General features: G+C 45.2%; 1 non-coding gene across 1 annotated transcript; it reads left to right on the top strand.

The window, feature by feature from the left end:
• The first annotated feature begins 2272 nt into the window (after positions 1-2272).
• On the top strand, positions 2273-2457 carry LOC122558135 (U2 spliceosomal RNA). The gene has a single exon (XR_006314039.2). It is a non-coding gene; the product is annotated as a U2 spliceosomal RNA (small nuclear RNA).
• The last annotated feature ends 14561 nt before the right edge of the window (positions 2458-17018 follow it).

Below are 17018 nucleotides of genomic sequence, written 5' to 3'. Positions count from 1 at the left end.
TGATATTGAAGTGAGATGTGATTTTAATTTCTTTTGGAAATGGGGGTGCCATTAATCAGCATTTAACCCAAATCCCTCTAAACCCTTCTTATTCATATACACATCCAGATGCCTTTTCACTATTGTAATTGAACCAGACTCCAGAACTTCGTCTGGGAGCTCATTCCATACACGCTCTGCATGAAAATTTCACCCTTTGGATCACTTCTAATCTTTCCACTCTGACCTTAAACCAATGCCATCTAGTTTTGGACTCCTGTGAATTGAGAAAAATATATTGTCTATTTACCCCATCCATGTCCCTCATGATATTGTAAACTCCTCAGAGTCTGACACTCCAGGGAAAATTGGTTTGGCCTATTCAGCCTCTTCCTCTCGCTCAAACCTTCCAAACCTGGCAATATCTTTGTAAATCTTTTCTGATACCCAAGTATCGCAACATCTTTCCTATAGCAGGGAGTCCAGAACTGAATGCAGTATTTTAAAGTGGCCTAACCAGTGTCCTTTACAGCCACAACATGGCATCTCAACGCCTATATCCAATGCACTGACTAATAAAGGCAAGTGTACCAAATGCCTTCTTCATGACCCTGTCTACCTGCGACTCCACTTTCAAGGAACTATGAGCCTGCATTCCAAGGTACATCTTACCATTGAATATGTAATTCCTGCCCTGATTTGCCTCATCAAAATTCAGCACCTCACATTTATCTAAATTAAAATCCATCTGCCACTCCTTGCCAATTGGCCCATCTGATCAAGGTCCCATTTTATTCTGAGGTAACCATCTTCACTGTCCACACCATCACCAGTTGTAGTGTCAGCTGAAAACTTACTAAACATACCTCCTATAATCACATTTAAGTCCTTTATATAAATGATGGACAATAATGGACTCAGCGCCAATCCTTGCAGTTCACCTGTGGTCACAGGCCTCCGGTTCGATTTTGCATCTAAATGGCGAGCTTTCCCTGGATTCCACGAGACCAAAACTTCCTAACTGTGCTAATAAGACCTCTGAACTGTTCACTGGAAAAATAATTTAAATTTAACGAAGCCGAGAGCTGTTAGCAGGATAGTGTTGAACTTCGGAAAGGTATTGGTATTTTGGTGAGGTTGGTGGATGGATGCAGATCAAGTCCAATATGGAGAAGTGTGAGGTGATAGATTTCGGGCAGAAGGAGAGTCAATCGACAATTTGGCTCCTAATCTAAAAGGGGTTTAACAGGATCAGGGTGTACATGGACTTATGGAATCTATGTTGGCAGGATAGGCTGAGAGAACATCTCATAAAGAACATTGTCTCCCGGTCCTTGTTCACAGTGACAGAAACTGTGAGAGCAATGAGGTGATGTTGTGTTTTTTATAATGCACCAGTTCAGGTTCAGCTGGAGCATTGTTTCCTGTTCTGGAAACCACACGATCGGAAGGATTGTGGAGACTGTCGAGACAAGTTGAAACAGGTTTACAAGAAAGTGTTCGGGGATGAGCATGCTCAGTTCGCATCATCGCTTGGAGGAGTTGGAGCTGAAGAAGAGTCGGCTGAGGAATTGCAAAACTTACGCTCACACCTCCCCGCTCCCCTCCAAGGCCCAAGGCCCCAAAGGAGCCTTCCACATCCGTCAAAGTTTCACCTGCATATCCATCAATGTCATTTATTGCATCTGTTGCTCCTGATGCGGCCTCCTCTACATTGGGGAGACAGGACGCCTTCTCACAGAGCACTTCAGAGAACATCTCCGGGACACCCACACCAACCAACCCCACTGTCCCGTGGCTGAACCTTTCAATTCGCTCTCCTACTCTGCCGAGGACATGCAGGTCCTGGGCCCTCCTCCATCGCCACTCGACACCTGAAGGAAGAATGCCTAATCTTCCGCCTTGGGACCCTTCGACCCCATGGCATCAATGTGGACTTCATCGGCTTCCTGATTTCTCCTACCCCACCCCCAACTTTACTCCAGTTCCAAACTCCCAGCTCAGCACCATCTTCATGATCTGTCCCAACTGTCAATCTTCCTTCCCACCTGTCCCACCTTCCCACTCTTCTCTCCGACCTATCAACTTTACCCCCACCTCAACCCACTTATTGCACTCTCAGCTACCTTCACCCTTGCCCCACCCCCTCCCATTTATCTCTCCACCCCCGAGGCTCCCAGCATCAACCCTGAGAAAGGGCTCTTGCACAAAATGGCGATTTTCCTGCTCCTTGGATGCGGTCTGACCTGCTGTGCTTTTTTAGCACCACTCTAATCTTGATGATAACATCAGTATCACTTCTCGGCCTTTTGGCTAAGATCATGTCTGTTCTTGTCAGTTTTAATATCTGATACATCCCTGAATTAGGGAGTAAATATTTATCTGATTTTTGCAGGAAGATGTTGGTTTAGGAGCTTGCTCAACCAACTTCGCACATCGTCCTGGTGTTTCAGTGTTTCTGGGAATGGTGCACCCCTCATTAAAGAATCCGAAAAGCAGCTTTATTAGTTCATTTTTTGTGTGTGTTAGCTTTATTTCTCGTGTACAGTGTCTGTGTGTAAGAAAGCGTACAGACAGCCTTTTGGTCAAGTCGGACTCGTTTTCATGCAAATCAATTTGTTCTCAGTTACTATTCACTTGTCATTTTCTGCATGTTCAGCCCTCACTCTCAATTTTATCACTTCATCCCTGGTGCACGCTGCCCTTCCCACCAACTCCCAACTCCTAACAGCAGAAGTAAAACAAAGTTGCCCACCAGCTCTACCTAATGTCAAACGGCGTTTCAGAAAACAAATTGGAGAAGATAAAGCTATTGCAGTATTCAACAGTTTGGATTTTGATGATGAGGAGGATGACTCAGATGCATTGAACGAGAGATTTTGAGATCACTGTGAAGCAGGAAAAGATCTCTTGTTTTTAAAGCACATAGATTCAAAGAAATGTACAGCACAACTCGTCCATGCTGACCAGATATTCCAACCTAATCTAGTCCCATTTGCCAGCTCTTGGCCCATATCCCTCTAAACCCTTCCTGTTCATTTACTCATCCAGGTGCCTTTTAAATGTTGTAATTGTACCAGCCTCCACCACTTCCTCTGACAGCCCATTCCACACATACACCATCTTCTGCGTGAAAACTGTGCTCCTTACGTTCCTTTGAATTTTGTTCCCTCCCAAACTAAACCTATGCCCTCGCATTCCACCGCAGGGAAAATACCTTGTCTGTTTACCCTATCCATGCCCCTCATGATTTTATAAACCTCTATACGGTCATCTCCCAGCCTCTGACCCTCCAGGGAAATCACCCCCAGCCAATTCAGCCTCTCCCTGTAGCTGAAACCTTCCAACCCTGGCAACATCCTTGTAAATCTTGAAGAATGTTTTTCACCAGATATGCGAGAACAATCAGAATCAATAGGTGTAGTTGTGACGGCTTTATTTTCTCAGTTCAAAGGCCTGTGAGTTGGATCAGATTACATATTCACTGGCGTAGGACACAACTGTGTGTGGTATCACAACTGACCAAGTCAGAGGCATATTACTCTGAGAGCCGATAAGCCAGGCAGTTTACCGTTGTTGTTAGTGGTGATCAGTCAAGGGGGTGGACTGTCAGGCACTTGGAACAGCAGCTAAAGCAGCAAACACACTGCATGTGCTTCAACGAAATGGTCACGTCTCAAAGCCTCAGGGAACCAGTTCTCAGTCCGGGCAAGGGAGACAGCATTCAGTCAGGAGATCCTGGCATAGTGTGTCCAGGGACTTTGACATTGTTTGGGATGGATCTAAAAACATCTTGCTGGAAAAGCGCAGCAGGCCAGGCAGTATCCAAGGAGCAGGAGAATCGACGTTTCGGGCATGAGCCCTTCTTCAGGAATCAGGATCAGGAAATCTGTATCACTATAATTCAGAGATGTGGCCACACAAACTGCTCATTACGTCTCTGAAATGATCCAGTAGACTTTTCGATCCTGAATTCCCGTTCACCAATCCATGCTGACCCTGTCTGTTCCTGTCATTGGGGATCAGTTCGATGAAATCCTCAAGGAGGGGGTCGGGGGTCCCTGCAGTAGAGTGAAGTTGGGAAGTCAGTTCTGAGCACTGGGGACAGCCTCTTGTAGCAGAGTAGACAGGAATTGTGGAAGGGATGGGAAAGTCACCATATTAGAGGCAGAGGGAGACAAGGATTGCGTTACTGTGGAAATGCGAGTCACCATCACTGTCCTGGTTTTGATGTCGGGAAAAGTGCAACGTGATGTTGGCATGATGACACTGTAGGCCTGGGACTAGAGGATAGGTAATGTTGTGAGGTAAAGGTTGCAAATGAAGGAGCTGTGCGGGAAGGTATAGAAGCTCATGGACTCGACACAAATCGCAAGGAAGAAAGGAGAGTTAGGATGCCATGTTGCAGCTTTATAAGACTTTAGATAGGCTTCACTTAGAGTGTTGCGTTTAATTCTGTTCGGCACATTACAGGGAGGATGTGGAGGGTACAGAAGAAGTTTATAGGAATGGTGCCTGTATTGGAGGATATGAGCTATGAGGAGACTCTAGAAAAACTCAGGTTGTTTTCCTTGGAACAGTGGAGGCTGAGGGGAGACTCTGTGGAATTCTATAGAATTATGAGATACATAAATAAAGTTGACAGTAAGAATCTCTCTCGCAGAATTGAAATGTCGAAAACTATCCAGCATACATTTAACGTGAAAGTGGGATAGTTCAAACAAGATGTGGGGCAAGACTTATTTCCACAGAGAGTGGCAGGTGTCTGGAACGTAATGTCAGGGGTGGTAATGGAGGCAGATATGATAGGAGTATTTCAGAGGCTTTTAGCCCCATAAGCAGATGGATCTGCAAGGAATGGACGGATATGAAGCAAGAGACCATTAGCTAGCTGGAACTTCCGTTACTAAATAAATGCAGAGAGAGGTGAATATATTTGCAGGAATGGTAGGCAGCAACCTCATCGAAAACACAGATGAGAAATGAGACCATGACATGGTTGTTGTATTGGTCAGCAGATCTGTCACTGCTTTGGAGACCAAGGAAAGTTCTGAAGAGACTGTATTTCAGCCTGGACAGCATCACACTGCTCACCAGAGTCGAGAGCAGATCAGGAAAATGTAGGCAGGAATACAGCACAGGACTCGTCTCAAACTTTTGTTTGGAATTAAAAGTTTCTTTTGATTGTTATCCACAAGTTGAACGATTATATTGTTTCCAATAAACAAATATCTACTTGGAGCTGGAATATGTTTGTGGAAATGCAATAGGAGCTGCAATTGTAAAGGTGTGCATACGTATGAACCAGGCACTGACTAACACATAAAAATCCACATGATCTGTGTGTAATTTCCCGAATTAGCATTCCACACTAAATGTTAACAATTCAGCGTGCTCAACAAAGGATTCCTCTCCATCTCTGATTCTTATAGTGGGCCCATTGTTTTAGACTGTCCCCCTAAACCGAGCATACACTCTCTGAAAAGACAATCAGATGTATCATTTCAAGTTTAGCTGACTCTCAGTGACTGTGAACTTTCCAGGCGCCACACCTCCTCCTGCAGCATCCACAATATTTTACTTTCCTTTGTGATTTAGACTCTAATTTGCACTCTTATACAATTGCTCCCGATCTTTTTTTTTCTATTTACTGCCTACTTATCGCACTTCAAAAAATGTTGATGAAATTTCGTTGAGCTAAAATGTTCACTGTGTATGTTCCCACCTGCCTCGCCTGTTGAGTATTTCCACCCATGTCCTTCCAAGAGTTTGACCTTTATACATTGGCAACGTCTCACAACGTCAATCTATGGAAAGATTTCCAGAATCAGCTGAAAATTTCTCCAGAACAAACCAGTAATCTTTGGAAAGTTGATGTGCTCTCTGTCTGAAATCGCCTGGTCTAAGTCCATTGAGAGACACTTCACATTAATTCTGTCAGCTCAATGATAGATTATATTCAATTCAGATTCCATCATTGATCAGACCGTTTTTTTTAACACATGACCTCCATCAATGTATCAAGATCTCAGCTTAATTGACGTTTGTGTGTCAGCATTGAGTTCAAGGTCATTAATATTCATTACATAAAATTTCTTCCTCACATTCTCCCTGTGGAACATCCCCAAACTGATGTAACTCGTCTCTAATCCTTTTATGGTCAGCTAATGGAAAAATTATCACTTTATTTACCTTGTGTTAACCAATCATAAACTACTGCTCCTACTCTTTCAAATCTCCCCTCAATGCCGATTTCTACAACCTGTTGGGGAGATTTTACTGCGGTGTTTAATGTAGGGCTAGGGAGGGTGACACTTCCAGCCCTGAAATGGTTAACAACAGCCAAGCGAGCTGCTGCAGGCGATTGCATGACTGCTGGAGCTTGTAAGGGATATGCATAATGTTAATTAAATCTTGGAGCTTGTAAATACCAGCCAGTATCAATTGCCCCATCGAAACTTGGGATTAATAAAGAAACTGATCGGAATCTGTAACTGTTAGACAAGTGTGAATTGCTCTATCGGAACCTGTAACTAGTGAGTGTGAATGGCTCTATTTAAGTCTAAAGTTGATAAGTGTAATTGACAATTTAGTTAAACTAAAACTATTGAAAATGGCTAGCCTGTCAGACGCATAGTAATTCCTTGACACAATGGACTATTGAATACGGGATCGGAACCGCTCCCAGGGATGGCTGAGCCATTGTCAAGCACAGCAGGAGCTGGACAGGCACTTCGATGCGGCCAATAGGAGGACGGATCCCCAGCGCGCGCAGATGAATGGACCAATGGGGAAGGCGAACTGACCAGGGACTCCAGGCAGCGCGAAGTATAATTGTGTCAACTTTGAACGGGAAGGCAGAACGCCTTCTCCAACGAATGCATGCTTGTAGATTCGTTGTATCAGTTAAGATTCTGTGAATAAACTGCTGTCTGCGTCTAATCATAGTTGCCAGTGTGAGTCTCTCCTTCCAAAAGAACACGCAAAGACGGGACCCTCCGGGTCCGTCTTAACAAACCTAACCTCATAACTGCAATCTATCATTCTCCAAACCATCCTGGTAAATCTCCTGGGTCCACTGTCAGGAACCCTGCCATCCTTCCCAGTATGTGGGGGATCTCTAGTTTGCATCGACCCAGATGCTCTGCATCCTTCTGGGTGATGTCATTACACAATGACAATGTAACGGTGACATCACCCCCATCCTGGGCATTCCCTCAAATGTCAGGGTTTTCACTGACACCAGAGTTCGAATAGCTTTTCAGTTGCAGAATTCTTCAGAGCTTTTTGAGCTTGCATCTCCAATGTCATTCTGTTTGTGCTGTTCTCTGTTCCATGTGTAATGTTCCATGTCTCTGGGACCGTGATGGCTCCTTACAGTTCTTCTGAATCTCTATCCGTCCATCGCTCTGTCTCACCTCTACAGATCCTGATAATCACATTACCATTGTCTCCCTTCCACTGCCTTTAATAATGAGTGTATTTTAGGTCAGTTAGGTGTTTAACTTCTGCTTATGCCAACTGTGTTTCACTGAGTTTACCATCGCTGCCCATGTGCTGCTAATTTACAATTTTTATATTCCCTCAGTTTCTCTACAATCACAAATTCTTTTCCCCTGCACTAGGGATTGAATGATTACCATATACAGCGAGTCTACTGAGCTCATTGTGTCTGTGGGAGCTTTCTGCAAGAGGAAATTGAATTGTCCATTTCCAGTGTCATCTCCTTGTATCAGTTTCAACAGCTAGAATTTCAGGATGATCAGATTGAGCAGTCAGGTTTGAGGGAAGATCATGTGGAGCGGGTAAATTCTAGAAATGATTAGATTGAATGGGCAGATTCAAGGCAAGATTAGGTGGAGCAGATAGATTCTAAGGAAGGTCAGTTGAGAAGGTTTATTCTTGGGAAGATCAGATTGAGCAGCAGATTCTTGGGAAGATCAGGTCGAACAGATGGATTCCAGGCAAGATGTGGTTGAGAGGGTGAAATATAAGGAAGATCATGTTGAGTAGATGGATTCCAGGGAAAATCATGTTGAGCAGGTAGATTCCAGGGAAGATCAATTTGCTGAATACAATTTGTCCATAAACTGCAAAGCAACATTGTTTCAGCAACAAATTAGATGCTCTGAAGCTTTTACATGCATTCCTATTTGTAAATCCATATCCTTGGAATTTGCAATTCACTGCCAAGATCAGCAGATGTTCCTATTTCCCAGGTGTCTGTGGGGAACGTAGTGTTTAACCAAAGTGTTCCCACAATGTTGTTAGGTCAGGAAATACAGATGATTCACCCAGTGGTGATGAAATAACAGCATCTGTCCAGATCAACAAACCACTTCTTCCCTCATTCTGCTCCCAGAGAGCACAGCATCGTGTGAAGGCCCAGACCAGGGGGAAGGGTTCCTTCATTGAAAGACATCAGTCAATCATTGGGATCTTTTTAATGTCAATCAGCAGCTCCTGTGGTTACTTCACCCTATTTCAGATTCCACAAATTATCAGCTTCATTCAGCACAGTTTCGCAACCTGTATTTGTATTTTTTTGTAAATTCTCTCTCACACTTCTTTTTTAATTCGTTCATGACATGTGGGCCCTGCTGCCCAGGCCAGGATTTGATACCCTTTCCTCATTTCGTCAGAGGGTAGGTCTGGATTCATACCGAGCGCAGACCAAGGGAGGATGGCAGACTTCCTCCCCAAAAGGACATTAGTGAACCAGATGGGGTTTTCCGACAAGCAGCAACGGTTTCGTGACCATAAGACACTTAATCGCAGGTTTTTAATCAAAATAGAGACCACCTCTGTCACAGCAGGATTTGAATCCAGGTCCCTAGAACATCATCTGAGTCTCTGGATTAATAGTCTCATGATAATACAACGATGCCATCACCTCCCTTGTTTTAATGCAGTTTCAAATAATTTACAGTCTGTCAGAGGGGAGGATGTGTTACTGGGTAATTGAAACCAAAGTAGACATCAGGATTGGAGAGAGTCACCCATTGGTAATCAGAATACAATTGGGTTTTGAAAATGGAAGGGAAGAGCACGGTTCAGTGTTGAGAAACCATGCATATTCTCTCGACATGGACAAAGTTTGAGCTGAATTGTCAAACAGCAAGTGGATTCACACTGGAGACAAACTATGGGGAATTTGAGATTAGTGTGATGGGATACAGACCACCATCTGAACTGGAAAGTCATCAGTGCAGTCACACCAGGGAGAGACCATTCACCTACTCCAAGTCGAATCACAGAGACCCTATAGAGCAGAAAGAGGCCACTCAGCCCATCGAGTCTACACCAAACTTCTAATGATCGCCACTCCCACACCCAGCACCTTACCCTCAACCCCATAACACTGTACTTTAACATGGCCAATCAACCGAACCTGCCCATCTTTGAACTGTGGGGGAAGACGCATTTGCCAGCAGTTGGCCCATAACCCTCTAAACCCTTCCTATTCATATACCAATCCAGATGCCTTCTAAATGCTCCAATTAAACCAACCTCCACCACTTCCTCTAGCAGCTCATACCATACATGCAACAGCCTCTGCATGAAAACTAATGACCCTTTTATATCCTTCCCCTGAACCTATGCCCTCTAGTTGTGGACTCACTCACCCCACGGAATAGACCCTATCCATGCCCCTTATGATCTTCTAAACCTCTATGAGGTCACCCCTCAGCCTCCAACGGTCCACGGAAAACAGCCCAGTCGATTCAGCCTCTCCCCACAGCTCAAATCCTCCAACCCTGGTAACATCCTTGTAAAACGTATTAAAACCATTTCAAGTTTCACAACATCCTTCTGATAAGAAGGAGACCAGAATTGCTTGTTATATTCTAAAAATTGCCTAACCAATATCCTGTAAAGACCCAATATGACGTCCCAACTCCTATACACTCCAGAACAATCCCTTGGACCTTACCATTAAGTGTTTAATTCCTGCTAAGGTTTGCTTTCCCAAAATGCAGCACCTCGCTAAATTAAACTCCATCTGCCACTCCTCATCGCATTGGCCCATCTGATCAAGATCCCCCTGTAATCTGTGATAACATTCTTCACTGTCCGTGACACATCCAATTTTGGTGTCATCAGCAAACTTACTAACTATACCTCCTATGTACACATTCGAATCATTTATATAAATGATGAAACGTGGTGGACCCGCACCGAGCCTTGTGACACTCCACTGGTCACAGACATCCAGTCTGAAAATCAACCCTCCACCACCACTCTCTGTCTTCTACCTTTCAGCCTGTTCTGTATCCAAATGGCTAATCCTCCCTATATCCATGAGATCTAATGTTACGAACCAGTCTCCCATGGGGAACCTCATCGACCACCTTACTGAAGTCCACATAGATCACGTCAATCGCTCTATCCTCATCAATTCTCTTTGTTACTTATTCAAAATACTCAGTCAAGTTCATGAGACATGACTTCCCACGCACAAAGCCATGCTGACTATGCCTAACCAGTCCTCGCCTTTCCAAATACATGTACATCCTGTCCCTCAGGATTCCCTCCGATAACGAGCCCACCACTGACTTCAGGCTCACTGGTCCATTGTTCCCTGGTTTGTCCTTACCACCTTCCTTAAATAGTGGCACCATGTTAGCCAACCTCCAGTCTTCTGGCACCTCACCTGTGACTATTGATGATACAGATATCTCAGCAAGAGGCCCAGCAATCACTTCCCCAGCTTCCCACAGAAATATAGAGCCCACTGATTGGGTCCTGGAGATTTATCCACTTGTATGATTTCAGGATATCCAGCTCCTCCTCCTCTGTAATATGGACATTTTCAAAATGTCACCATTCACTTCTCCACATTCTCTACCTTCATCCAAGCCTGGAATTTGACTGCGGTCCCTTGGTCATTGCTAAGCAGTGTGCCACAGTGCTATCCCTTACTGTGGGAAGGGATTCACTCAATCATCCAGACTGTTGATACATGACCATGTTCACACTGGGTGTTGTTTTTTAAATGTCCACATTGTGGGAAATGCTTGGGAACTGACCCACCTTCAATGTGCACACACTGAGGAGAGGCCACCCAGATGTTCTCAGTGCAGACCTGGGTTCAGGCAACCAGCTCATCCCACTGTATTTACAACGGGGCGTTGCAGGGGTGGGGCATTTGGCAGGGGCAGGGTCGTGGGTGGGGGCAGGGTGGGGTGTGAAAGGGGGCAGGTGCAGGGGCAGGGCCGTGGGCGGGGTCTTTGACGGGGGGCAGGGGTGTGGTGGGAAGGAGTGGGCCTGAAGCAGGGATGGGGGTGGGGACCATTCACCAACTCAGAATGTGAAAAAGAATTCACTCATTTGTCCAGTTGTCTGACACATCAGTGATTTTCCACTGACCTTTTAACTGTCCACATACTGAAATGCTTTAAAAGTAATCGGGATCTAATTTCCCATCCATGTGTTCGAACATGAGAGACCATTCAGATGCTCTCACAGGGTGGCTGGGTTCAAGTGTTCTTCCCACCTCAGTGTACACCAGTGAGCTCACACGGGGGAGAGACTATTCTCCAGTCGGGACGTGGGAAAGGAGTTGCTTCGTAATCCCACTTTCAAAGGCACCCTGCAGTTCTCAAGAAACTGCAGTTATTGAATCGTTCTAAGCACCAGCCAACAGGGGTAAACATTCTGGGTAAATAACAAATAAACGTCAGCATCCTGTTTAACTGACATGTTATGTCATAGAGTCACAGAGACAAAATTGGTCAGCACGAAAGAAGACCCTTCGGTCCAACTTGACAACCAGATATCCTAACCCAATCTAGGCCCATTTGCCAGCACTTGGCCTGTAACCCTCTAAACCTTTGCTATTCATATACACATTCAGCTGCCCTTTAAATGCTGCAGTTGTACTCGACTCCATCACTTCTTTTGGCAGTTCATTCCACACAAGCATTACCCTCTGCATGAAGAAGTTGACCCTTAGGTACCTTTAAATCTTTCCCCTCTCACCCTAAACTGTAGTTCTGGACTCCCCCACCCCAGGGAAAAGATCTTGTCTGTTTACCCTATCCATGCTCTGCATGATCTTATAGACCTCCATAAGGTCATTCTTCAACCTCCACGCTCCAGGGTAAACAGCACCAGCCTATTCAGCCTCTCCCGGTAGCTGAAACTCTCCCAACCCTGGCAATATCCTTGAAAGTCTTTTCTGAACCCTTTCAAATTTCACAACATCCTCCTCCAGGAGGGAGACCGAAATTGCATGCAGTACTCCACATGTGGTCTAACCAATATCTTGGACAGCAGCAACATGACTCCCCAACTCCAAAACTCAATGCACCGACCAATAAAGACAAGGATACCAAAAACTTTCTTCACTATCCTATCTACACACAACTCCACGTTCAAATACCTGTGAACATAAGAACAAAGAACTATACAGCACAGGAACGGGCCCTTTGGCACTCCAAGTATGCACTCCACACCTTGCCCTTCCATACTAAAGCTGCCTTCACTTAGAGCAACCAAATCCCTCTATACCCTTCCTATTCATGTCGTCATCCAGGTGCTTCCTGAATGCTGCTATTGTGTCTACTTCCACCACCTCCTCTGGCAGCACGTTCCAGGCACACACCACCCTTTGTGTGAAGACCTTGCCTTGCACATATCTTTTAAATGTCCCCCCTCACACTTTATGCCTGTGTCCTCGGTAATTGACCCCTCCACCCATACCATGAACCAATTCAAAATGGCTGACAGATGACTATGCCAATTTACTGATATTCAGGAGACAGACAGACACACACTGACCAAATGACAGGATTTGACAGAAGGATATTTGGATGTAGAGATGGTAAGTGAGTGGGTAAAACATTGCCCAAGTCTGTAGTTTGTAGTGTTCTTATATCGAATGACAGATACCCAGGAGTGAGTTACAGACTAGAATATAATTAGAGTTAAGGGTGGTTTATACTGAGAACAGATTCCCAGGAGTGAATCACAGACTGGATTGTAAACGAAGAGTTCGGTGTGATTCATATTGAGAAGAACAGATTTCCGGGAGTGAGTTACAGACTGGAATCTAATCGAGGGATTCATGGTGGTTGATGGGCCGAGATACAGAAACATGGAAGTGAGTTTGAGATTGGAATCTTATTGAGGGATGCGGAGTAGCTTAGATTTAGAATTATAGATGCATGGAAGTGAGTTACAGATTCAAATCTCATCAAGAGGTTGACAGATCTAATAACAGATACCTGGATGTGAGTTGCAGACTGGAAATTAATCCAGGAGTTTGAGATGGTTCATATACAGAGTCACAGAGATATGAGAGTGAATTACAAATTGGAATCTAATTGAGATGTTCGGGGTCCTTTATATATGGAATAGCACAGACCCAAGAGTAAGTGATAGATTGGAAACTAATTGAGGGATTTGAGGTGGGTTATATACAGAATAATAGATACCTGGGAGTGAGTTACAAACTGGAATCTAATTGAACTGTCTGAGGTGTGTTATATGTTGAAGAACAGATACCTGAAATGAGTTACAGACTAGAATCTGATCGAGGAGGTTGGGTTCGTTTGTATGTGGAATAATAGATAGCCAGCAGTGAGTTACAGACTCGAATCTAAACAAGCTATCGATGTGGTTTATGTGTGGAGTAACAGATATACACGAGAAGGCAACAGATTAGAATCTAATCGATTGATCGGGCTTTATTTATATAAAAAAATACCCAAGTATGAGTTACAACCTGAGATCTAATTGAGGGGTTTGAGTTGGATTATGTCTGGATTAACTGATACCCGGGAGTGAAGTACAGTCTGGAATCTAATCAAGGAGTTTGAAGTGGTGAATGTAAACAGCCACAGATATATGGGAGTGAGTTACATACTGGAATCCTATCGAGGGGTTTGAGGTGATATTTATATGTAGAATAACAGAGGCCCGGCAGTGAGTGATATATTGGAATCACATCGAGGAGTTTGAGGTGGTTTTTATGTGTAGAATAACAGAGATCCAGGAGTGAGTGATATATTGGAATCCTATTGAGGGGTTCGAGGTGGCTTTTATATGTAGAATGACAGAGACCGAGAGTGCGTAACATATTGGAATCCTATCGAGCGGTATGAGGTGCTTTTTTATGTCGAATAACAGAGACTGGGAGTGAGTTACAGACTGGAATCTCATGAAGGGTTTTAAGGGTAGTTTGTATATAGAATAACAGATAGCTGTTTCAGTTTTTTAAATTGGAACCTTTCAGAAGCTTGCAATTATCTCAGATATTTACTATAAGCAGCTTCTGGAATTTGCATTTTAATCACCTTCAAAGAGCTCTCTCCATTTCCTACCTCTACAAAGAGAATTCACGTATTTATGATGCATTAACGTGGGACAGGAAACAGCTTCAGAGACATTGCCCACAGGGGCAGTATTTCAGCCCCAAACTGAAACTTGGATATATGTAACAGAACAGAAATGAACCAGCAGCTTTTGGTATTCCTGCTCCCAGTTTACATTTGACGGCTCAATTTATCTTGCCTCCAACAAGCATCAAAAGCGCAGCAGGTCAGGCAGCATCCAAGGAACAGGAGAATCGACGTTTCGGGCATGAGCCCTTCTTCAGGAATGAGGAAGGTGTGCTAAGCAGGCTAAGATAAAAGGTATGGAAGAGGGACTTGGGGAGGGGCATTGCAAATGCGATAGGTGGAAGGAGGTAAAGGTGAGAGTGATAGGCCGGAGTGGGGGTGGGGGCAGAACGGTCAGGAAGAAGATTGCAGGCTAGGAAGGTGGGGCTGAGTTCGAGGGTTGGGACTGAGGCAAGGTGGGGGGAGGGGAAATGAGGAAACTGGAGAAATCTGAGTTCATCCCTTGTGGTTGGAGGGTTCCTATACAGAAGATGAGGCGCCTCTGGGACACCCGAACCAACCAACCCAACCACCCCGTGGCTCAACACTTCAACTCCCCGTTCCACACCATCAAGGACATGCAGGTCCTTGGACTCCTCCATCGCCAGACCATAGCACCACGATGGCTGGAGGAAGAGCGCCTTATGCAGAAGAAATCTTCCTTTACAATGTTCCTATCAAACACTCCCAGGACAGGGACAGCTTAGAGTTAAATACAGAATAAAGACCCCTGTACACTGTCCCCATCCAAAAGTCACAGGGCAGATACAACATGGGGCTGGATGCAGAGGAAACCTCCTTCTACATTGTCCCCATCAAACACTCTCAAGACAGGTACAACATGGGGCTGGATGAAGAGGAAATCTCCCTCGACACTGTTCCTGACATACAATCCAGGAAAGCAACAGAACGGGATGAGGTACAAAGTTAGGCAGCGTTGTAGACAGTGCAGATGGTATCATTGAATTACAAAGGGATATTGATACACTGTGCTAAGGGACAAAGCTCTGTCAGTGCAAGCAAGACTGTGGAGAACAAAGAGAGAGCACAAATGAGGTTTACAAGAATAATCCTGGACTTCAGGGGTTACAAGGAGCATTTATTTACAGAATAACGAAAACTCAGGAGTGAGATTCAGGCTTGAATCTTATGGAAGGTTTCAGGGTAGTACAGAGGAACCTCGATTATCCGAATGAGATGGGTGGGCACAATTTCACTCGGATAATTGATTATTCGGTTAATTGCTTCAATGCCTTTCCTCTGGGGCTCAGAGTTTTCAGAAGTTTCTTTTTTTTCTCGCTCTGCCTGCCTTGCTCCCACTCTCTGTCTCAGGGTTTTTCTTTTCTGAGCAGACACACGCACGTGTGTAAAGGTTCTGCAGTCACTTCCCACACCTCTCTCCCCCATCAGTTCAATGGGGGGGGGGGTGACACGGCGAGCACTTGCTAACACTGTTTTCTGTTCAGGAGACTAGGCAGCAGTGCACCGAGTGTGAGACCCTGCATCCATCCACGCCCCCTGTGTGGCCCCTGTCCCTCCAGCCCTGCCCCATCCGACTTCCCAAACCCCGCCCCATCAAACCACCACATCCCTGTGCCCCGTCCAATACATGTACCTCACCCCTTACAACCTCAAAACTCCGCCCCGTCCAACCCCCCAATCCCGTCCCACCCCAAACACTGCCCCATTCCAACTCCCCAACACTGACCCCCTCCAACCCCCCAACCCCGACACCCTCTGACTCCTCAAATCCGCGCCGTCCAGCCCCCAAACCACACCCCATTCTGACTCGCCCCAAACCCACCCCTGTCCGACCCCCAACCCCGTCCCCATCCATCCCCCAAACCCATCGCCGTCCGACCCCCTGAAACTCGCCCCCGTCTGACACCCCATCTGACACCCCACCCCTGCCCCATCCGAATCCCAACCCCACCTCATCAAACCCTCGCCGCTCCCCAACCAATCCCGAGCAATACAGGCAGAGCACAGAGTTAAGTAATATGGATAAGTAAATAATAGGTAAACAGCGGCAAGAACAAAAACACAGGAACAGGTGAATGTGAAGGGTTTGTGAGCCCATTCAGTATTTTAACAACAGTAGGGTAGAAACTGTTTCGAAACCGGCTGGTGCATGTGTTCAGGCTATGTACATTCCCCCCGATGGTAGAGGTTGTAGAAAAAAATTGCCAGGGTGGGATGGATCTTTGAGAACGCTTTGAGATCTTTTCTTGACAGCGGGCCTGGTCGATGGATTCTATAAATGGGAGGTTAGCCTTCATGATTGTCCGGGCCGAGATCACCACTTTCTATAACAGTATCCGATCTTGAATGGTACAGTTGCCATACCAGGTAATACATCCAGACAGAATGCTCTTGATGGCGCACCCATAAAAGTTGGCAAGGATATTCTAGTCTCTTAGAGAAAAGCAGAAGTAATGGTCAGATCTTGTGTACGTTAAATGGGTTTGTCAAGATTTAAAAAAACAATTGTTACAGGAGACTGTCCTGTCATGGGCACAGAGAAGAGATTTCGCAGCAGTAGGCGTGAACCTAGGATGGTATGTTGCTTTTCTGGTGCTCGGGTGAAGGACATCTCAAAACATTTGAAGCATATTGTCAAAGGGGAGAGTGAGAAGCCGGAAGTTGTTTTATACA

Source organism: Chiloscyllium plagiosum, unplaced genomic scaffold, assembly GCF_037043375.1.
Source record: "Chiloscyllium plagiosum isolate Xiang-an unplaced genomic scaffold, Cpla_swu_hap1 HiC_scaffold_18, whole genome shotgun sequence".
NCBI classification, from domain to species: domain Eukaryota; kingdom Metazoa; phylum Chordata; class Chondrichthyes; order Orectolobiformes; family Hemiscylliidae; genus Chiloscyllium; species Chiloscyllium plagiosum.
Note: the sequence above shows the minus strand (reverse complement) of the source record. Positions and strands in the feature narration are given on the sequence as shown.